The following is a 20,095-nucleotide window of genomic DNA, read 5'->3' as shown; positions in this document are numbered from 1 at the left end:
TCAAACTGTCTACCGATGTGGTCTCATTTTGGCCTCAAAGGTGGCTGGCTGTAGGAGGGACATCATGGCTGTGTTGCAGATGGGGACATTTTTACCCAGAGATACTAGTTTTCCCCAGATTAGCACTACTGGCGATGATTCTGTATTTCACCAAATCTAGGACGCCATTAATTATAAGATGCACCTATTTTATGTGGCAGAAACACTGTCAGTTACACAGGGACACAGTATCCTGATTTCCAATTTTCACTATGAAAAGACACCCCGCTCTGGGTCCCTCCCATGTGAGCGCTGGCCACTGAGCTCCACCCTGGGCTCCAGTAGCTCCTGTAGCTGCCCCGCACAGCGGCGTGTGGCTGCTCCTGGAATCTCTACTTTGTAGATAAGAACACTCAGAAATCTCTTGTTAGTTGCTCAGATTCACCAAGCTGCTGAGTGGCAGGCCTGGCATAGACTCAGGTCTTCCTGGCACCTCTTGGCCACCTTTGTAAACAAGTGAGGAAAAACAAACCGGGTTCTGGAAACGCTGCTGTCAGTCCGTGGCTGGGATGCTGGGAATGAAAAGGGCAGAAGTACAAGGTCCAGCCTGAAGCCTTGGCACCAGTTCTTGAGTCTGTTGACATTTATGAGGCATCTTGCTTCCCTGGACCCACTGTGTAGGATCCACACCTATTTCCTCCCTACCGCACTTGCTCTTCCGCCCACCCTCACCCCCCCCCACCCAGGGCTTGACCACACCCCTCAAAGCTGGACCTCCTGCAGGGGTCATGTGACCCTGTCCCGCTGGCCTCCAGGACTGTCCAGGAAAGTCACCTGACCCAGGGGTCAACCCAGTTCTCTACCCCAGCCCCTAGTAGTAGGGTCTGGGTGCCCTCATTCCACAGTTAGCACTGGACTGGGAAGATTTTGAAGCCAGGGCCTGGGCATCCATGTTTGGGCCTAAAGCAGAGGAAGCTGATGAAGAGGAAGATACAAACTCAGGAGAGACGCTGAGAGAGGAGACCTTGGACACTCAGGAGGGGGAGGGAGCGGCAGGGGCAGGCCCCTACCGTCCAGAGTGAGCACATCCTGGCTTTAGGCTCATGAGGGTCCCCTGCCCTCCTAGAAACCCCCTCTTTCCTTAAGTTCCCTTAAACTGACTGGGGCAGCTTGCATTTCTTAGGACAGTATATCTCCTCCAGAGGCACAGCACCTTCCCTGGGCTGTGGGGCTACAGGCCCACAGCCGCCTGAGAAGGCAAGAGGATTGGGGAGACATCAGCACGAGCTGGGGTGGCCCAGGAAGGCTGCCTGGAGGAGGTAGAGCTACACCTAGAGGTTAGAGAGCAGGAAGGACCCTGGGAACAGAGGAAGGCCCCTCAGCAGGGGAGGGAGTGGAGGCACAGGAGACAAACAGCGGAGGAAGCATTGCAGCAGGGAGGGGTAGAAGAGAGGGAGAAGGAAATAATGGAGTATGGCCTGTGGAGTGGAGCCTCCAGCAAGTGGGGAGCCAGTAGCTGTTTTTGGAGGGTCTGTGGCAGCTGCCTCTAGAAGGGGACATGTGTTCCTCAGAACTCAGGCAGGAAGCCCAGAGACCATGGGCATGACCACACAAGAGGGGCAGCTCAGCAGCCCAGGACCTTGTCAAATACCTCCAGCACCCATGTTCTTGTGCTAGGTGGCCTCCCATAAGTCCAAGTCCGAAGCAGCTAGTGGTCTGGGCTCTCCTCACTTCCACTTCTCTTCCTGATACCCCCTTCTCCTCCGTGCCTACCGAGTGCAAGGTATGGTGGCTGTTCACTGGGACTCCGTCCTCCTTGCCTTCCCCACCAACCTCCTCACCCACCACCTGCTCCCCAGCTGGCACTGGTAGTCAGTTCCATGTGATGTCTACATAGGGTTCACACGCTGGTCCTGAATGTGGATGAGAGACTCTGCCTGAGGCACCCACATCCAAACCAGCCCTGATGCCCAAAGCCTGGCCCCCTGAAGAGCCAGGGCAGCTGCAGTGGGAGAAGTGACCAGTGCCAGGGGTGGGCTCATGCCTTGAAGGCTGGCCAGAGCGGGGCAGGATGGTTCCTCTTGCTGAACTATTCATGCTTGTTGGCCAGCTGGGCACTGCAGTAGGGGTGCCTGCTTCAGGCCTCCTTGTTGGCTGGCAGCTCAGGGAACCAGAGTCATCTCTCTGAAGCAGGGAGGGCCCCCTCCAGCTGTTCCCCAAGTTTGCGCTGGCTGAACAGTTGCCATCCCCGGGAGAGTGCTGCCGGGAATCCAGGTGTCTGGGCTCACTGGCAACAGGTTTCTAGCAGGGGCCACTGCCCTGGTCCTCCCAGTTCGGTCTGGGCTGCTGTTCCAAGGGATGGCCCTGCCTGGCTTGGTGGCCGCTGCTGGTTTGCCTTGTCTGACGCTGGGGTGTTCCTTCCCAGTTGTGAGTCACCCTGTTGGGCCTGACTTTCTCCCGATGCCAGAGCAGGACTTTGGCGTCACAGCCAGCCATGATTCAGAGAAAGGAAGGCCGTCCGTGCGCAGGGAACTGACTGCATTTGTGAGAACGTGGGCAGAGGAATAAGAAGCAAAGGGGTGGGGTTGGAGGTGAGGTGGGAGGAAGAGGAGTTTGGGGGGGCTACAGAAAGAAAGCCAAAACCAGGAGATGTCATCAAGCAGTGGGGGATTCAGAAACCTCACTTTTGTTGTCAGGCTCACACAAGTTTATTGTTTTTAAACTTTTATTTATTTATTTATTTTTAAGATTTTATTTATTTATTTATTTGAGAGAGAGAGAGACCCAGCAGAGTGAGGGGCAGAGAGAGAAGCAGACTCCCCGCTGAGCAGGGAGCCCAATGCAGGGCTCAATAAGGGGCTCAATCCCAGGACCCTGAGATCATGACCTGAGCCGAAGGCAGCCGCTCAAGTGACTGAGCCACCCATGTGCCCCTCACATGGGTTTAAAAACTTCAACTTCTTTTCTTCCCTCAGCCTCAATTTTCCACACCTGTAAAATGAGACCAATAACTGTATGCACTCCAGGCTGATGTTATGAGGATTCAATTAAATATTTTCTATAAGGTGGACAGAGACTTAGGTAATCAACCAGCGGCAATGTCCTCTCTCAGCTTCCCAAGTATCCTAGAGAGGAAGCGAGGTGCCACCTGAAGCTTTGTTTTGATCAGAGGCCCCCTGGGGTGGGGGGGGCAGAGTATGGGTACCCCTCCCCCTTTGTGAATGCCTTTGAGGGCCTGGGAGAGGTGGACCAGGAAGGGGAGAGGGGCCAGCTGCTGACTGTACACCTACAGGCTCAGACTCCGTGTCCAAGGCTCCTGCACTCCCCCAGGGCTGGGGTGTGCTTTTACCCAGCACTGGCCCCCACTCTCGAATCCCAAATAGAATCTCATAGATCCTGGGCTACCTCTCCTTATCAGAGCGGTGGGATGGAGGGCTCACAGGACTGTGGCTGGTGCTCACCCCAGGCCAGCTCCCCAGGGTCTTATCCCTTCTCTCTGCTGGTGAAGGCCTGGAGCTGCTTCCCTGGAGGCCAGGGAAGAGAGAAACCAGAGGCCCTGGGGAGCCGCCCACCATACCATACCATACCTGGTAAGAAGTGCAGGTGGGTGCATGCAGCCAAGGTCAACAGCACAGTGACTCATTGACTTTTTTTTTTTTCTCAAACCAGGTTTGAGGAATAATGTGCATACAATAAAATTGGCCTTTTAAATGTTCAGTTCTGTTTGTTTTGACAAATGTATGTAGTAGTGTAACTACCACCACGATTATGACTATGGGACATTTCTGTCACCCTCAAAAGTTCCCCGGTGCCCCACCGCCACCCTGGCAACCACTGATGTGGTTTCTGTTGCTTCTTCTAGAATGGCATATAAATGGAATCCTACAGCATGGAGCCTTTTAGGATTGGCTTCTATCACTCACCAGAGTTTCTGAGATTCCTTCACGTGGATGTACGTATCAGTAGTTTCTATAGCTGAGTAGTTTCCATTATATGGATGTACCACAATTGGTTACCCATTCACCACTTCTTGGCTATTATTGAATAAAGCTTCTGGAACATTAACGTACAGGTCTTTGTGTGGATATGTTTTCATTTCTCTTGGGCGAGTCTCCAGGAATGGGACTGCTGAGTCATGTGGCCAGTACATTTACTTTTATTAAAAAACAAAAACAAACTTATGTAAAGTGGCTGTACCATTTTGCATTCCCACAAGCAAAATATGAGTGGTCCAGTCATTCTTCATCCGCACCAGCACTTGCGTGGTTAGTGTTTTTGTTTCATTTTGTTATTTTGGGCTATCTTAATAGGTGCGTGGTAGGATCTCATTTCATTTCCCCAATCACTAATGATGTTAGACATCTTTTCGTGTGCTTATTTGCCATTCATATACCCTCTTTGGTGATGTGTCTGTTTCAATATTTGGTCTATTTTTTTAAATTGAGGAGTTTTTTTAAAAAAAGATTTTATTTATTTATTTGAGAGAGAGAGAGCGCACGCGCGCACAAGCAGGGGGAGCAGCAGACGGAGAAGCAGGCTCCCTGAAGGGACCCCAATGTGGGACCCAATCCCATGACCCCGAGACCACGACTCAACCTGAAGGCAGACACTTAACCAACTGAGCTACCCAGGCGCCCCTAAAATTGAGGGTTTTTTAAAAAAGATTTTATTTATTTGGGAGAGAGAGAGAAAGAGCGCACAAGAGTGGGGTGTAGGGCATAGGGAAAGAGAGAATCAAATTCCCCGGTGAGCAGGGAACCCAATACTGTCTGGATCCCAAGGACTCCGGGATTGTGACCTGAGCTGAAGGCAGATGCTTAATGACTGAGCCACCCAGGTGCCCAGATCCTTTGCATTTTTATACACATTTTAGATTCAGCTTGTCAATTTCTTTAAAACAAAACAAAAAAAATCTTGCTGGGATTTTGAATGGGACTGAGTCGATTCTATGGAACAATCTGGAGAGAAGAGACATCTTACTGGTTGGTCTTCTGAACTGTTAGCCTGGAATTCCCATTTAGGTCTTTGTTAACTTGTCTCCCCAATGTTTGGTAGTTCTTAGTATATAGATCTTGAACATATTTTGTTAAATTTATCCCTACTTATTTTATGTTTTTTAAAAATGCTATTGTAAATGGCATTTTACATATTTTAATTACAATTATGTGTTGCTAGTATATAGAAATACAACTGATAGTTTTATACTGAGACTTACTTTTTCAGTTTTATTGAGATAAAACTAACATATAACATTATATTAGATAAAGGCATACAATATGCTTTAATATATGTATATATTGCAAAATGATTACCACAAAAAGTATAGTTGGTATCCATCACCTCACATAGTTACATTTTTTTTCTTGAGATGAGAATTTTTTCAATATACTGTCTGCATGACTTTCATAAATACAATACAGAATGATTAGCTACAGTTACCATGCTGCACCTTACATCCCCAGAACTTATCTCTAACTGGAAGCTTGTACCCTTTGACCTCCTCCCCTCACGCCCCCCACCTCTGGTAACCACTAATTTTTTTGTCTGTTTTTTAAGGATTTTATTTATTTATTTGTCAGAGAGAGAGGGACAGAGAGAGAGAGAGAGTACAAGCAAGGGGAACAGGGAGAGGGAGAACCAGGCTCCACACTGAGCAAGGAGCCTGATGCACGACTCGATCCCCCTGGGATCATGACCTGAGCAGAAGGCAGATGACCCAGGCGTCCCTACTAATCTGTTTTTGGATCTATAATGAACTCATAGATTTTTTGGTTCTACATGTAAGTGAGATCATACAGTACTTATCTTCAACTTATTTCTTTTTTTTTTTTTAAAGACTTTGTCTATTTATTTGACAGAGAGAGATCACAAGTAGACAGAGAGGCAGGCAGAGAGAGAGAGAGAGAGGGAAGTAGGCTCCCCGCTGAGCAGAGAGCCCGATGCGGGACTCGATCCCAGGACCCTGAGATCACGACCTGAGCCGAAGGCAGCGGCCTAACCCACTGAGCCACCCAGGTGCCCCTTCAACTTATTTCTTGATTCCACAAGCATGTGCTGGGGTAACTGACCCTCCAAGTTTGTCTGGGACTATTCTGATTTTAGCCCTTAAAGCACGTCTGGTAAACTCTACCCTGGGATGAGAAAACTCCCAGTTTTTAGGGGAAAGGTACAAAACACAAAGGTGAGCCCCAAAAGAGGGGCTGAAAGCAACACTGGTTTTAGTACCAAATGGACCCAGGACTTTCCCTAATCCCTGTTGCTGACGATGACAGCCGTGATGGGCAGTTTGTGATCACTCATCATCCGTCATTACACCACCTGAAGACTTAAGTGTGCTGTCGTCTGGAGGACGGAACATCCACTTTGCCTGTGGATTCACCATTGTGCTTTGTATCTAGACAGTACTAGTTTAATTTTTAACATGATAAATATTGTGACCATGTTTTTTTAAAAGTTCAGATGATGAACGCGAGCATGATCACAATACCAATGCCAGCGTGCACCAGATGCTATGGTCATTTAGAAAGCTAAACGACTGTGTTATTTCGGTGGCAGCTAGATAACACATACAATGGTGTTAGGGCGATAAATCATCAAAAAGGGGATCCTGGACCATATGCAGAGAAAAATTGGGGATTTGGCATGGAGTGGGGGAGGCTGGGGGGAGGGGGGCAAAGAAATGTAAAAGCACATGAAGAAACTGATTCCCACAGGTACTCAAGGAAACAGGCCAGTACTTCTAACTTAATCAAAATGTTTTTTGTTTTTTTGGTTTTTTTTGACACCAGTTCTCAGTTGAAGATAGTGGCCGCTGAATTAGCGTGGGCCTACCGGATGGGTGAATGTATTGCTCCTTTGATTGCTCTGACACTGAGAAAGTTACATGTCCTCAATCATACGCTGTACCTGAAATATCTTCTAGGTGGACCGAAGGTGAAATTTTGATAACAGATGTGTTGGCCCTTTATAGTGTGTAGAGCTGGTTCTGTCAGATCCTACCAACAATCACGCTTTCTACAGGTTGCCAAGGGCTGAGTCCATTCATGGCAATAAAGAAATGTTCTCCCGCCTCTCAAGCACTTTGATTTGAAAAGTGGAGCTCCAAATGGTCTTTTTGATTTCTGTGAGGATTTTATTTATTTATTTTTAGATTTTATTTATTCATTTGACAGACAGAGATCACAACTAGGCAGAGAGGCAGGCAGAGAGAGAGAGGGGAAGCAGGTTCCCCGCTGAGCAGAGATCCCAATGCAGGGCTCAATCCCAGGACCCTAAGATCATGACCTGAGCCGAAGGCAGAGGCTTAACCCACTGAGCCACCCAGGTGTCCCTCTGTGAGGATTTTAATGAAACTTCAGAAAAAATTTCTAAAGTATTGATGATATACAAATACAAAGGAGCCTTTGTTCACCCATCTGCACTTGCACTTAAAAGTGCAAGTGTAAATTTTTGCAAATTCTTATCAGTCTATGAACACTTACCAAAGAAAACGAAAAGATCTTACCTGCTAAGTGTCCTGCACACCTTGTATACCCATGGCCCAAGGGGTTTGGTTTGCTTCCTGTGAGACTGAGGCCTTCCCAATGACAGGTTTGGTCATTTCTCAGTTTCCTCAAAACGTGCAAGAGACCCCAATGAGCTATTTGATGTTCTAGAAATAGAAGGAGACTGTCTCCTTTAGACATGTGCCTCCAAGAGGCTGTCGTCCTTGCCAGCCGTAGAAGAGATGGTAAAAAGTTAGGCTATCATCAAATCATATTTTCAAAGTGTAGTATAATTTGAAAATAATATTGAGAATGAGAAGGGAGACAAGGATTGCATTCTAATGGACATCTACGAATGGTTCTTCCAAAACTGATGATCTTTGAAGAGACCAGAAGGATCCTGAAAAAGGACGATCTGATGGCACCTGAGTTGTTCATTGTTCTGTGTAGGAAATAACAAAAACCCATGTAATAAAAATTGACTGGTGACATAAAACAAAATGTCACCAGAAGAGGGACAACCGATTTAAACAGGACTTTCTCACTTCTTTACTGAGACTGGAACTTATCTGTGATTCAAATTTGATATCACGAGTTCAAATACCTCTGTGCTTTAAAGCCATTTTCTCTGAGATACATATAAATACGATAGAGAGAGAAAGAGAGAGCGCTTTATGACACCCAGTGTGCTTCAAAATGTTTACAAAGGATGAAAGTTTAGATGTTGAATTTACTGATGGAAAGGAGCTAACAAAAAGCTGTTCTACCAAAACCAGCCTATCGCTACAAAGAGGATGGGCCTTTTTGGAGAGCGGGAAGCTAATCCCTACAAGTCTAAAAACCTGCTGTTGTTAGTAAGATCCTAAGTATTCCATGTTCAAATAATTTTGTTGAGAGAATCATTAGCTTGATGCCATTGCATTGGACTGACAGCAGGAATTAGTGTAATGTGGACTTAATAAGAGCAGGACTGCAAGTCAAAGAATTTTATGTTTGGCCATATTTAGTTTCTTCACTACATCAAAGAAGGTTTCCTAAAGGCTACAGGCAAGGAAACAGAGAGGTAAAAATCTCCTCTGCATCAATGACAGAAATGTCATTTTTTTTTATTAAATATTGGTACTATGTTTAATTAGCCCTACTGTATTTACATTCTCTTAGAAAGTCTTACATGTATGTATCTTTTTTTTTTTTAAAGATTTTATTTATTTGACAGAGAGAGATCACAAGCAGGCAGAGAGGCAGGCAGAGAGAGAGGAGGAAGCAGGCTCCCTGCTGAGCAGAGAGCCCGACGCGGGGCTCGATCCCAGGACCCTGAGATCATGACCTGAGCCGAAGGCAGCGGCTTAACCCACTGAGCCACCCAGGCGCCCCTGTATCTTATTTTTTAAAGACTTTATTTTTGTAGAGCAGTTTTAGGTTCACAAAAAATTGAGGGGAGTGTACAGAGATTTCCCATATACCCCCAACACTGTACCCCCACACGTATAGACTCCCCATCATCAACATCCCCAACAGAGTGTACATTTGTTAAAACTGATGAACCTACATTAACACATCATAATTAGCCAAAGCCCGTAGTTTACATTTGGGTTTGCCCCTGATGTGGTACATTCTGTGGGTATGGACACATGGATGGACACCATCCATCTTTACCGTGTCATACAGAGGATTTCCACTGCCCTAAATTCATCTGTGCTTCATTTATTCCTGCCTCCCATCCCTGCCCCAACAACCCTGGCAACTACTGATATATATATATATATATATATATATATTTTTTTTTTTACTGTCTCCATACTTCTGCTTTTTGCTGAATGTCATGGAATCATACCATATGTAGCCTTTTACATGTATGTATCTTTTTTTTTTAAAAGATTTTATTTATTTATTTGTCAGAGAGAGAGAGAGAGAGCGAGCGAGCACAGGCAGACAGAATGGCAGGCAGAGGCAGAGGGAGAAGCAGGCTCCCCACAGAACAAGGAGCCCGATGCGGGACTCGATCCCAGGACGCCGGGATCATGACCCGAGCTGAAGGCAGCTGCTTAACCAACTGAGCCACCCAGGCGTCCCTACATGTATGTATCTTAATACAAATTTTAAGTATCCAATGAGTTAAAATAAATTGCAGTACCAGAGAACAGAAACATTACCTATTTTTATATTTCTTTCTCACAAAGTAGTCCTACTAATTATTTGTTCATTACTAATCTTAATGTTCTGTTTAAATAATAGCATTTATGTAACACAAAAGTAAATAATACAGAATATAGAATTTTCAATAAACACCTATTTTTCATATTTAATGATATAATTCTGACATGATTTCAAATAAACCTTTTCATATTTCTAGGTTAAAGCAACACATACACATGTATGTGTGTAATTTTTAACATATTATTATGGGTTTTGGGAGTCTGGCATGGCTGTGTCCCAGGCTGGATCTCTAAAGTTGGTCACGCGAATATTTGTCCCACCTCCTCCTCCTCTGCCTCGGCTCTGTTTAAGCCAAGGGATGCAGAGCCCACGAAGACCTGGCCGCTGTTCTCAAGGGGCCCACAGTCTGGTGATGAAACCAGACCCAAAACAGGCCGGCAGAGAGCAATACCGAAGGTGCCAGCACGTAGCCTCCCCCAGGTAACCCAGCCCGGAGGAGGTCTTCTGAGAAGGCTTCCTGGAGGAGGTGGGCCTCGGCTGGCGCGTGGAGGCGAAGGAGGACGGGGCCGGGGGTGGCGGTGGTGGTGCTTGGAGTTCAGAGAGAGGACGTGCGACGAGCAAGGCGGAGCGCGGCACTGGGGCCTCTCCGGCAGGTGAGCGGCCCAAACGGACCTGCAGAGCTGGGTCTCCCTCTGGCCGCCCCTCGCGCCCCGCGTCCTCCAGGCGGTCCTCTGTCCCGCTCCGCGGAGGTCGGAAGCCGGAAGGGCCGCTCCTGCGGCTGGGCGTGCGCTCCCGTCCTGAGCAGGGCCTCCGACACCATCGCCAGCACTCCCGGCGCCCCGCCGCCCCCCGCGGGCGTCTGCTGGCAGCTCGCCTCCCGCTGAGTCAGCCTGTGAGTCAGCGCCCCCTGACTGCGCGGGACCGCCGCGTCTGGGCGAGGCACAGGGACGCGGAGCGGGGGCGGGGGCTGAGAGGGAGGGGAGGAGGAGGAGGAGGAGGAGGGGTCAGCTAGGAGAGACGGGGGTGGAGGGAGGGAGGGGAGAATGGGCCCTGGAAGAAAGAGTGGAGAAAAGAGGGGAAGAGAAAAGGGAGGGGAAAAGGAAGGAGGGAAGGAGGAGTAATGGACAGGCGGAGGAGTAATGGACAGGCGGGGGAGGCAGGAGGGAGGGAGATGGGGAGGAGTGGGGAGGAGTGGGGAGGAAGGGCAAGGTCCAAAGTAAGGGTTCCAAACCTTTGGCCTGCAGGGCAAATTTGGCTTGTCTTCTGTTTTTGTTCAGCTGAGGAGCTGAGAATAGCTTTCAAATTTTGTAACTTGGAAAATACAAAGAGACGAACATTTTGTAACAAATGAAAATTATTTACAATTCAAATTTCAGCGTCCAGGAGGAGTTTTTTTGGAACACTAATGCTCATTTGTAATTTCTGTCCATTACTGCTTTGCAGAACAGCAGAGTTGAGCAATTATGCGAGACTGTATGGCCCCCAAAGCCTAAAGTGTTTACTACCTGTACCTTTCCAGGTTTGCTGCCCACATTCCAGGGGGTGCTCAAGTCCCTGGCTGTTAAGGAGGCAATTCTTTTTGGGAGAGCACGGCCTGTGGAGGGGGATGGGATGCCGGGCGTCAGGCCTGATGGGGGCTTTCCACCCTGGGGAGCCATTCCAGCTCTGCTAACCCTTACCCAAGGTTTTGTCATCACGCAGTAGAGCCCTCCTTACTTGCACCCCAGGCCACCCTCTGTCGTGGCTGAACTTCCTCCACTCTGGGGCAGGGAGCTACTCACTGCAGCCTGGGGACCCAGGTTTGTCCCAACACCATCTTTGGGAACCCCCCCCACCTCCGTGTGGTGTGCTGGGGGCCCATGGGACCAAATACTCACTCCCAGCTAAGTGGTTGTTGCTCCTGGTTACCCATTAACCATCTAGTCCTTCCACATGGTTTCAAGGAAGTCAAGTCTGCACATTTATTGCCTTGTTGCTCCCGGGAACGTGACAAGCCCCATCACCTGCACCCCAAGGCAAACCATCCTGGTGATCCAGGTTCTGGCCTGATGCCAGTTGTTGCTTAAGGCAGTGTTTTTGAAACTTTATTGTTTTTTTTTAAACCTCAACCCCCAGTAAGAAATACATTTTACATTGCAGCAAAGTTTCACAAAACTATTTACCCCTATTACATGTGATGCCCTCTTGCCAGTATCTATTCCTTTTCTGTTTTTTGGAAATGATGATCATGAAACATGAAATTGATTGTATGAACTGCTAATGGGTTGCAACCAGCAATATGAAAAACATGTTTGATGGTATCCAGACATATATCTGTCTTTTCTCTTTTTCAGTACAAAGCACAACAGCAGAAAAGGGCCTGCTTCACCTGTTGGCAGAGGCTTCCTGCCTCTCAGTCTTCTTGACTCTCCCTTTCACCCTTGACCTAAGACAAAGCCCTCAACCTGCAAGAGCAATAAATCTGCATACCTGTTTGTTTCTACCCTGTGGGTGCATTGAATCTTGGTAAGCACTCCCCTAGGGTGGGGAGGACAGGAGGGATTGGGGATAGGAAGAGGATTTACTCTTCACTCTACTTAAATGCTGTGAATTCTGTCACATACATATTACTTCATATTTTTTATTTAAAAACATTTTGAGCCTATAGAAAGGTATCTGGAACACAAGTAACCATCCTGGGCCTGCAATAAGTTCATGCATTCTACCTTCCTCCCACTCCTTTCTCCCTGCTCCCTCCCTGCAGACCTCTTCAACCCACCCCCACCCCTCCTCCACCCCAGCATTTCTCTCTGGGAGCGAATGATGCTTTAGAATGCTTAACATTCCCCAAGGTGGGCGGTGCTAACAACTGATAAGTCAGAATTCCTTTTGGAAGTTAGTTGCCACTTCAGGGGTGCCTGGGTGGCTCAGTCGGTTAAGTGTCTGCTTTCCACTCAGGTCAGGATCTCGGGGTCTTGGGATCAAGCCCCCCAACCCCCCAGGGCTCTCTGCTCAGCAAGGATCCTTCTTCTCTCTGTCTGCCAGTCCCCCTGCTTCTGCCTGCCAAGTCCCCCTGCTTCTGCTTGCTCTCTCTGTCAAATAAATATTTCTTTTTTAAAGGAAGTTAGTTGCCATCCTGTAGACTGTCTACCAACATGCAGTCTTTTTAGACTTACAAAAAAGTTTCCAGTATAGCACCCTCTGCTCAGATTTCCCCTAATGTTTGCCACAGGAGGACCAAAGCCAGGGGATTAACAATGATATAACACTGTTCATTCATCTACTAGCCTTATTTGGATTTTGCCAAACGTCTCACCAGCATCCTGTTTCTGGTCCAGGATCCCATTCGGAATCCCACATGGCATTTAGTTGTCCTGTCCCCTTTAGCTCCCACCTGGGATAGTTCCTCAGTCTCTCTGTGCCACTGCAACACTTGGGCCAGTTATACTGTAGGAATAGAGCTCCCTGTTTTCTCCTTCCTCTATTGAAGTTATGCATTTTTGGCAAGAATACCACAGAAGTGATGCGCCCTTCTCCGGATGCCCTATCAGGTGGTGCTGATGTGTCTAAACTGCTCATAGTAATTTTGATCACCTGGTAAAAGTGGTCTCTCGGAGGTTTCTCCACTGTAAAGCCATCTGTTTTCCTTTGTCATTAATAAACATTCTGTGGGGAGATGCTTTATGAATATATAAATATCCTGTTCTCTCATACTTTTTCCCACTAATTGTAGAATCCCTTGATGATCCTTGTTTGCAACAGTTATTGCTGTGGTTTTTACCAAATAGTGATTTTTCTATTTCCACTATTCTTTCTACATTAATGGGAAATCTACTGTAAAAAGGAACTCTTTCCCCCATTTATTTACTTAGTCCATTGTTTTTACATCTTTATGGATGGTCTCTTAGATATTTCATTCTCTGGGTTCTAATCCATTACTCTTCTTTTTTGCTCAAATTGTAACAGATTTGGCAGTTGGGAGCTCCCCTAAGTTGGCTTCTGTGCTCCTTGACATGCCTCCATCATTCCTGGAGCACTTCCTTACTGTGTGGCACAAGATGACCCAGGCTTCTCTGGTATTTTCCCTGCCCTAGCCCTGGAATCAGTCATTTCTCTAGGAGCCCTGGCTTGTTTTATTGGAAAATGGTATTTAGGAATTAGGATCTAGGCACAAATCAGATTTAATTTGGTTAAATGAAAATGCAAAACTGGATTGGCCTTCGGAACAGCTTGGGAAGGAAAAGGGCAAGCTGTGCAGGGCTGAGGGAGGTGGTGAGAGGTGGGGACACAAACAGTGGAGAGAGAGTGGGCAGAGCAGAGTGAGCCAAGGCAGAGAGGGCAGTGTGACTGTTCAATCCTTGGCTGGGAGTACCTGTGGGAAGCATGGCCTCCATGCAAATAAAAGGAAGGATTCAGAAAGAAGCCATCAATAAAACAAGAAAAGGCAGCCTACTGAATGGGAGAAGATATTGTAAATGATCTATCCAATAAAGGATTAATATTCAAAGTATATGAAGAACTTACAGAACTCAACACTGGAAGGAAAAAACAAACAAACAAACAAACACACCATAAAAACCCAAATAATCTGATTTAAAAATGTACAGAGGACTTGAACAGACATTTCTCCAAACAAAAATACAGGTGATCAACAGACACATGAAACGGTGCTCCAAATCACTGATCATTAGGGAAATGCAAATCAAAACCACAATAAGCTATCACCTCATACCAGAATGGCTCAAAAACTCAAAACACAAGACTCAAAAACACGAGAAATAACAAATGTTGGTGAGGATATAGAAGAAAGGGGACCCTGGTGGTGGTAGGAATGTAAACTGGTGTAGTCATTGTAGAAAACAGAATGGATTTTCCTAAAACAATTAAAAACAGGATTATCATAAGATCCAGTACCATATGATCCAAATACCCACTACTTTGATATTTACCCAAAGAAACAAAAACACTAATTAGAAAAGATACATGCATCCCTATCTTTATTTTAGCACTATTGACAATGGACAAGATACAGAAGCAACCCAACTGCCCGTTGATAGATGAATGGATAAAGAAGATATATTACATATATACAATGGAATATTAGTCAGCCATAAAAAGAATGAAATCTTGCCATTGGTGACAACGTGGATGGATCTAGAGGGTATTATGCTAAGTGAAGTACGTTAGAGAAAGAAATACCATATGATTTTACTTATGTGTGGAATAAACAAACAAACAAACAAACAAAGAAAAAGCAGAAATAGACCCATAAATACAGGAAACAAACTGATGGTTGTTGTGGGGTGGGGTGGGCAAAATGGGTGAAGGGGGTGGGAGATACAGATTTCCAGTTATGGAATGAGTAAGTCATGGGAATAAAAGGTACAGCATAGTGCATATCACCAATGGCACTGTCACGCATTGTATGGTGACAGATGGGAGCTATGCTTGTGAGCATATACAGACTTACAGAATCACTATTTTGTACATCTGAAACTAAAGTCCCATTATGTATGAACTGTACTTCAATTTAAAAAAACAAGGAGAGGTGCCTGGGTGACTAATTTGGTTGAACATCCAACTCTTGATTTTGGCTCAGGTCATGATCTCAGTGTCCTGTGATCAAACCCTGTGTCGGGCTCTATACTCACCAGGGAGTCTGCTGGAGAGTCTCTCCCTCTCCATCTGACCCTCTCCCCTCTCTAAAATAAATAAATACATCTTAGGGGTGCCTGAGTGGTTCAGTGGGTTAAGCCTCTGCCTTCAGCTCAGATCATGATCTCAGGGGATCGAGCCCCCCATCGGGCTCTCTGCTCAGCGGGGAGCCTGCTTCCCCCCCCCTCTCTGCCTACTTGTGATCTCTCTCTCTGTGTCAAATAAATAAATAAAATCTTTTAAAAAATAATAAAATAAATAAATACATCTTGAAAAAATTAAAAAAAAACAAAAAAAAAAAAATCAAGGAGCACTAGGGCGACAGCAGGGGTATGCACCTGGGGTATGCACCCGGCACCTGGAGTTGGGAGGGAGAGGATCACTTTTCATTTTTGTCTTTAACAGTGTCTGTGTTCATTGTTTCCTTTTCTGAAATGGAAGAACAATGAAAGGGGCGCTGATGGACCAGTGTAGTGGAGTTTACCCAACGCAGACGGGTCTTTGTAGTTTCAAATGCTGAAATCCTTGGGGCTGAGAGGGAGTGTGGCTTTCAAACTCCGCTGCTTGTCACCCACCACAAAAAGTACATCTTATAACATGTTCTAACATGTAGACACATAAATTCAACTTAAACCGATATCCACAAGCTGTTTTCTATTCCAGGCAGGTTATTTTCAGCTAGTTTGATTCCACAACATACTAATGAATGGATCCAAACCTGCAGTTTGAAAAACACCCCTCCAGGCCAACCTCTTATTGTGCAAACAGGGTAACTGAGGTCCTAAGAAGGGAACTGAGTGCCCTAAATGCTATGGCTTTTCAAGAGGACCTTTTTACTTATGACCTTTCAAACAATGCTACATTTGTATAGCTACTGGGGGAGAAATAGGTCTGGATAATGAGAGTAGATGTTTTGAAAGTGTGAAGAGTCAGATGAAATTGGGCTAAGGGTCTTGAACCAGGACTTTCTGGCCTTATTCAATAAGCCCAAATGCCTCACGTTGGAGGCCATAGGCTCTTTGAAATAAAGTAAATGTTTTGTCATTCATCTGTCCCTTCATGACTTACTCAGCAAAAGCTATGAGAAAGTACTACGCAGAGGCAGGCTTGTAGGATGAAAGTGTGTCTTGCCCTCAGGGTGCTCTCAGTGTCCTTGGGAAGCCCACAGACAAGCCCCCAGAGAGGACCTTGCGGTAAGAGATGTACAGGGTAGGAGTGGGGCAGACTGAGGATTTGGGGCCCTGAGAGTGAAGTGAAGGGAAGGACAAGAAGGGGTTGGAGACATAGAGGCTCCATGGTGGAGGGCTTCTTTGCCTGCCACCCCATGGAGTTTAAACTTCATCCTATGGACAATGGGGGCCTGTGACATGCTCTGAGAAGGGGAGTGACCTGGCCAGATTTGCATCCTTTACAATGATTCCTGTAGTCATGGGAAGCTGGTGGCCAAAATCTGACACTGCAGCTCATGGAGGCCACCTTAGGAGGTGACCCAGGTCGAGAAAAAGGGAGCTAGAGTTTGCAGGGAACAGCTGACAGCAAGAGCAGGCCAGCTGAGGCATGAAGGCAGCTTTGTACCCCCTGCCCCGCCCGAGTGCAGAGACCATGCACACTTTTCTAAAGACATGGCGCTGACATCAGAGAAAGTTCTCAGACCCTCTAACCTAAGGGACTGCCCTAGAGAATCACACCAGCCTGCGCCCCAGAACTCAGTCCCTGAGTCCCTCGGTTGGAACACAAGGTGGGGTGTTAACAGTGAAAAGACATACAGTGCACTGTCCTGCAGAGACCTGGTTTCGAAAGTTCCTCTTCCACATACAAATTAGGTGACTTTAGGAAAGTTGGTTAACTTTGCCTTGGCTTATGTATAATTTCCTCATTGCCCGATGCGGGAGACAGGGGTAAGTGTGGATGAGTTAATGTGTTTGAGGTCTGTTGTAAACCCCAGTGAGGAGTCACTCTCATAATCTTTTAAAGATGAGGAGGTCAAGGTCAGAGAGGTTAAGTTACTCGCCCAAGGCTACCCAGCTGGTGGTCTGACTGTATTCAGCCTGTGTTCTTCCAGAAGCTGGCGTTTCTCCATGCTGGGATTCCACAGCAAGCAAAGCCCTGCAGCCTGCACCTAGCCTGAAATGATGCGACTATTAACCTAATCCTGGGGGGGCCAGAGTGTATAGCGATGAGTCACCCTGAGCAGCTCCAACAAAGAGACCCCCTCCTCCCCAGCCAGTACTTGGGCTGAGACCTGGTTGCCAAGCAACAAGACATAACATATATAAATACAACCCAGTCTCTCGCTGTAACAGTGAGGCCTATTTCTTACACTGCTGTCTTCCCCTTACTTTTGCCCTCTGTCCTGGCCGCCTTCCCTGCAGCTTCTCCTGGAGCAGTAGGTTTGATCCTCAAGGGAAGAGCTTCCAGATCAGAGTGAAGGCAGACTGCAGAGGCAGATTCCTCAGGGTGAATGTGGAGTTCTGCCTGGGCGACAAATGGGACAAGGCTGCGCAGGGCGGGGTGGGAGAGAGGTGCAGAAGGTGTGGGTGGTGGCCACAGACGGGATGGTAAGGGCGGCGGTAGCTGAACAGGACTTCCTGACGTTGAGGCAGGAGCATGGCAGAAGGAGGCACCTCAGATAGGGGTGTATGCCCATTTCCTCGGGGTGGGAGGGCCTTCTGCTGCTCTTGGTGCCCCAGTGGTGGAGACAGCCTCCTGTGTGGGTCTCGTGCCATCTCCTCTCGAACCTTTGCGTTTCTCATTCCACCTTGCATTACCAGTTTAGCTGCCGAATATCTTGAGAGGGTGGCTCCCCTGGGAGGGCCTCTTGCCTATGCACTTGTCCTGCTTGTGCCCAAGACAGTGTACATGGTAACAGATATTATTTTAGGACTCCTTTTGTGGTCAGGCAATGAACTTGGCACTGCATATAGATCATCCTATTAACCTTCACAATGATACTATAGCGTTGGTATTATTTTTTCATCAGTTTTATTAGGCTTAATTTACACATAATAAAATGTACCATTTTTACCTGTACAATGTGATATTTTGACAAATGGATACCATGTTGTAGCCAGCATCGTGGTGTTCATGACCTAGAACATTTCCATCACCCCTCTGCAGCCTGTCCTCTTCCCTCGGCCCCTGGCAACCACACTGACACTAGAGTTTTACCTTTCCTAGACTTTCATTGAAATGGAAGGCAGCTATGCTAACCACCATACCACCAACGTGAAATGGAATAATGCCATATGTAGTCCTTTGGTGAAAGTCTTCTTTCACTTACCATAATGCTTTTGAAATGTTATCATTGTTTTGGTCCTTCATTAGTCCAGCTAATGAATATTTGGGCTGTTTCCATTTGGGGGCTATTACGAAAAAGGTAGCACCAAACGTATATGTACAAGCATTTCTATAGATGTGTTTTCGTCTCTCTAGGTGTGGAACTGCTGGCTCATTCAAAAGATGAATGACTGAAGCTCAGAGAGGTTAAGAAACTTGCCTGAGTGGACGGACATACCTTGGCAGAAATTCACAGCCAAGCCTCACCTCAGTGGCAGGTGGTCGCCCAGAGGAAATAGGTATTTTTTTTAGTTGAAAGTACTTTTTTGGCCAGTAATTCCTGTAGTAGTGCATACCTGCGCTGGATTCAGCTATATTCCGGCTCTAAGCTTGCAGAAGCCGCCTGACGCTCAGCACAAGCTGCTGAGTGCATGGGGGCATAGGTCACTCTTCAGAGGCATTTCAGCAGGTGACTTCTATAAGCCTGGGTGGCAGGACTGTGAGCTGTTTTGTTTTCTGAAGGTGTTTGCCAGCCATCTCCACTCTGAAAGGGCTGTTTTCTCTAAATAATTACTTGAGGGGAGAGACTTTGAGTGGAAGCACTGTGCTCCTCACCAGGCTTGTTATCAGTGGTCTGAATATCCATTGTGAATGTTTTGAGTCTGTCCTTGCTTTCACAACTGTTGGTTGTTGGCATTTTTCTGAAAGGGAGGGCTTTTCCTTCTTCCTCATTTAAGTTTAGAACACTGTGCCTCATGAATGATTATGTGGGAGATAATCCTTTATTATCATCGCTTTCATGTTCCACACGTTCCAGATTTGGCCCTAATTAACCCCCTGACGCTGACTCTGGTGTCCTTTCCACACATGTACGATGCCCCAGTCTTTTGTACTTCTGCAACAGCCCCAGTCCCTTTTGGTAAAGACTGGCATTCAGAAACCTAGACTGAGACACTAGATAGACTCACTGTGGCTGGGATATCCCACTTCTAGTCCTCCTCAGGCTACGAGGTTTAAAGGCAGCAGGGTTATGTAAGAGGCAGTGCTGTGAGACTAGATTTGTAAGTGAGGGCTTGGCAAAATAGGGCACCAGGTTCTAAGGGAATCTACAGTAGGTGGCAGGTCCATTGCACGGCAGAACCCTGGCCAAGCCAACCAGGCAGTGAAGTTTCTCTGCTCAGAAATCCCTCCACAGGGGTGCCTGGGTGGCTCAGTCATCACGTGTCTGGTTTCGGCTCAGGTCATAATCCCAGGGTCCTGGGATCAAGCCCTGCATTGGGGTCCCTGGTTGGTGGGAAGCCTGTTTCTCCCTCTCCCACTCACCCTGCTTTCTTACTGTGTTCCCTTTCTTGCTGTCCCTCTGTCAAATAAATAAATAAAATCTTCAAAAAAAAAAAAAAAAAAAGAGAAAAGAAATCCCTCCACAAATTTCTTGAAGTTTGAGGCAACAACCTCAAGGGTTGAGGGGGCAGGTAACATCTTTTAGTGTTTCTTACTTTGGCATGAATAACTTTCAGGGCAGAGGACATGATAGGCTGGTTCTTTTTCTTTTTCTTTTTTTTTAA

Source organism: Enhydra lutris, unplaced genomic scaffold, assembly GCF_002288905.1.
Source record: "Enhydra lutris kenyoni isolate GAN:26980312 unplaced genomic scaffold, ASM228890v2 scaffoldscaffold78, whole genome shotgun sequence".
NCBI lineage: Eukaryota > Metazoa > Chordata > Mammalia > Carnivora > Mustelidae > Enhydra > Enhydra lutris.
This window is presented reverse-complemented; position numbering follows the sequence as displayed.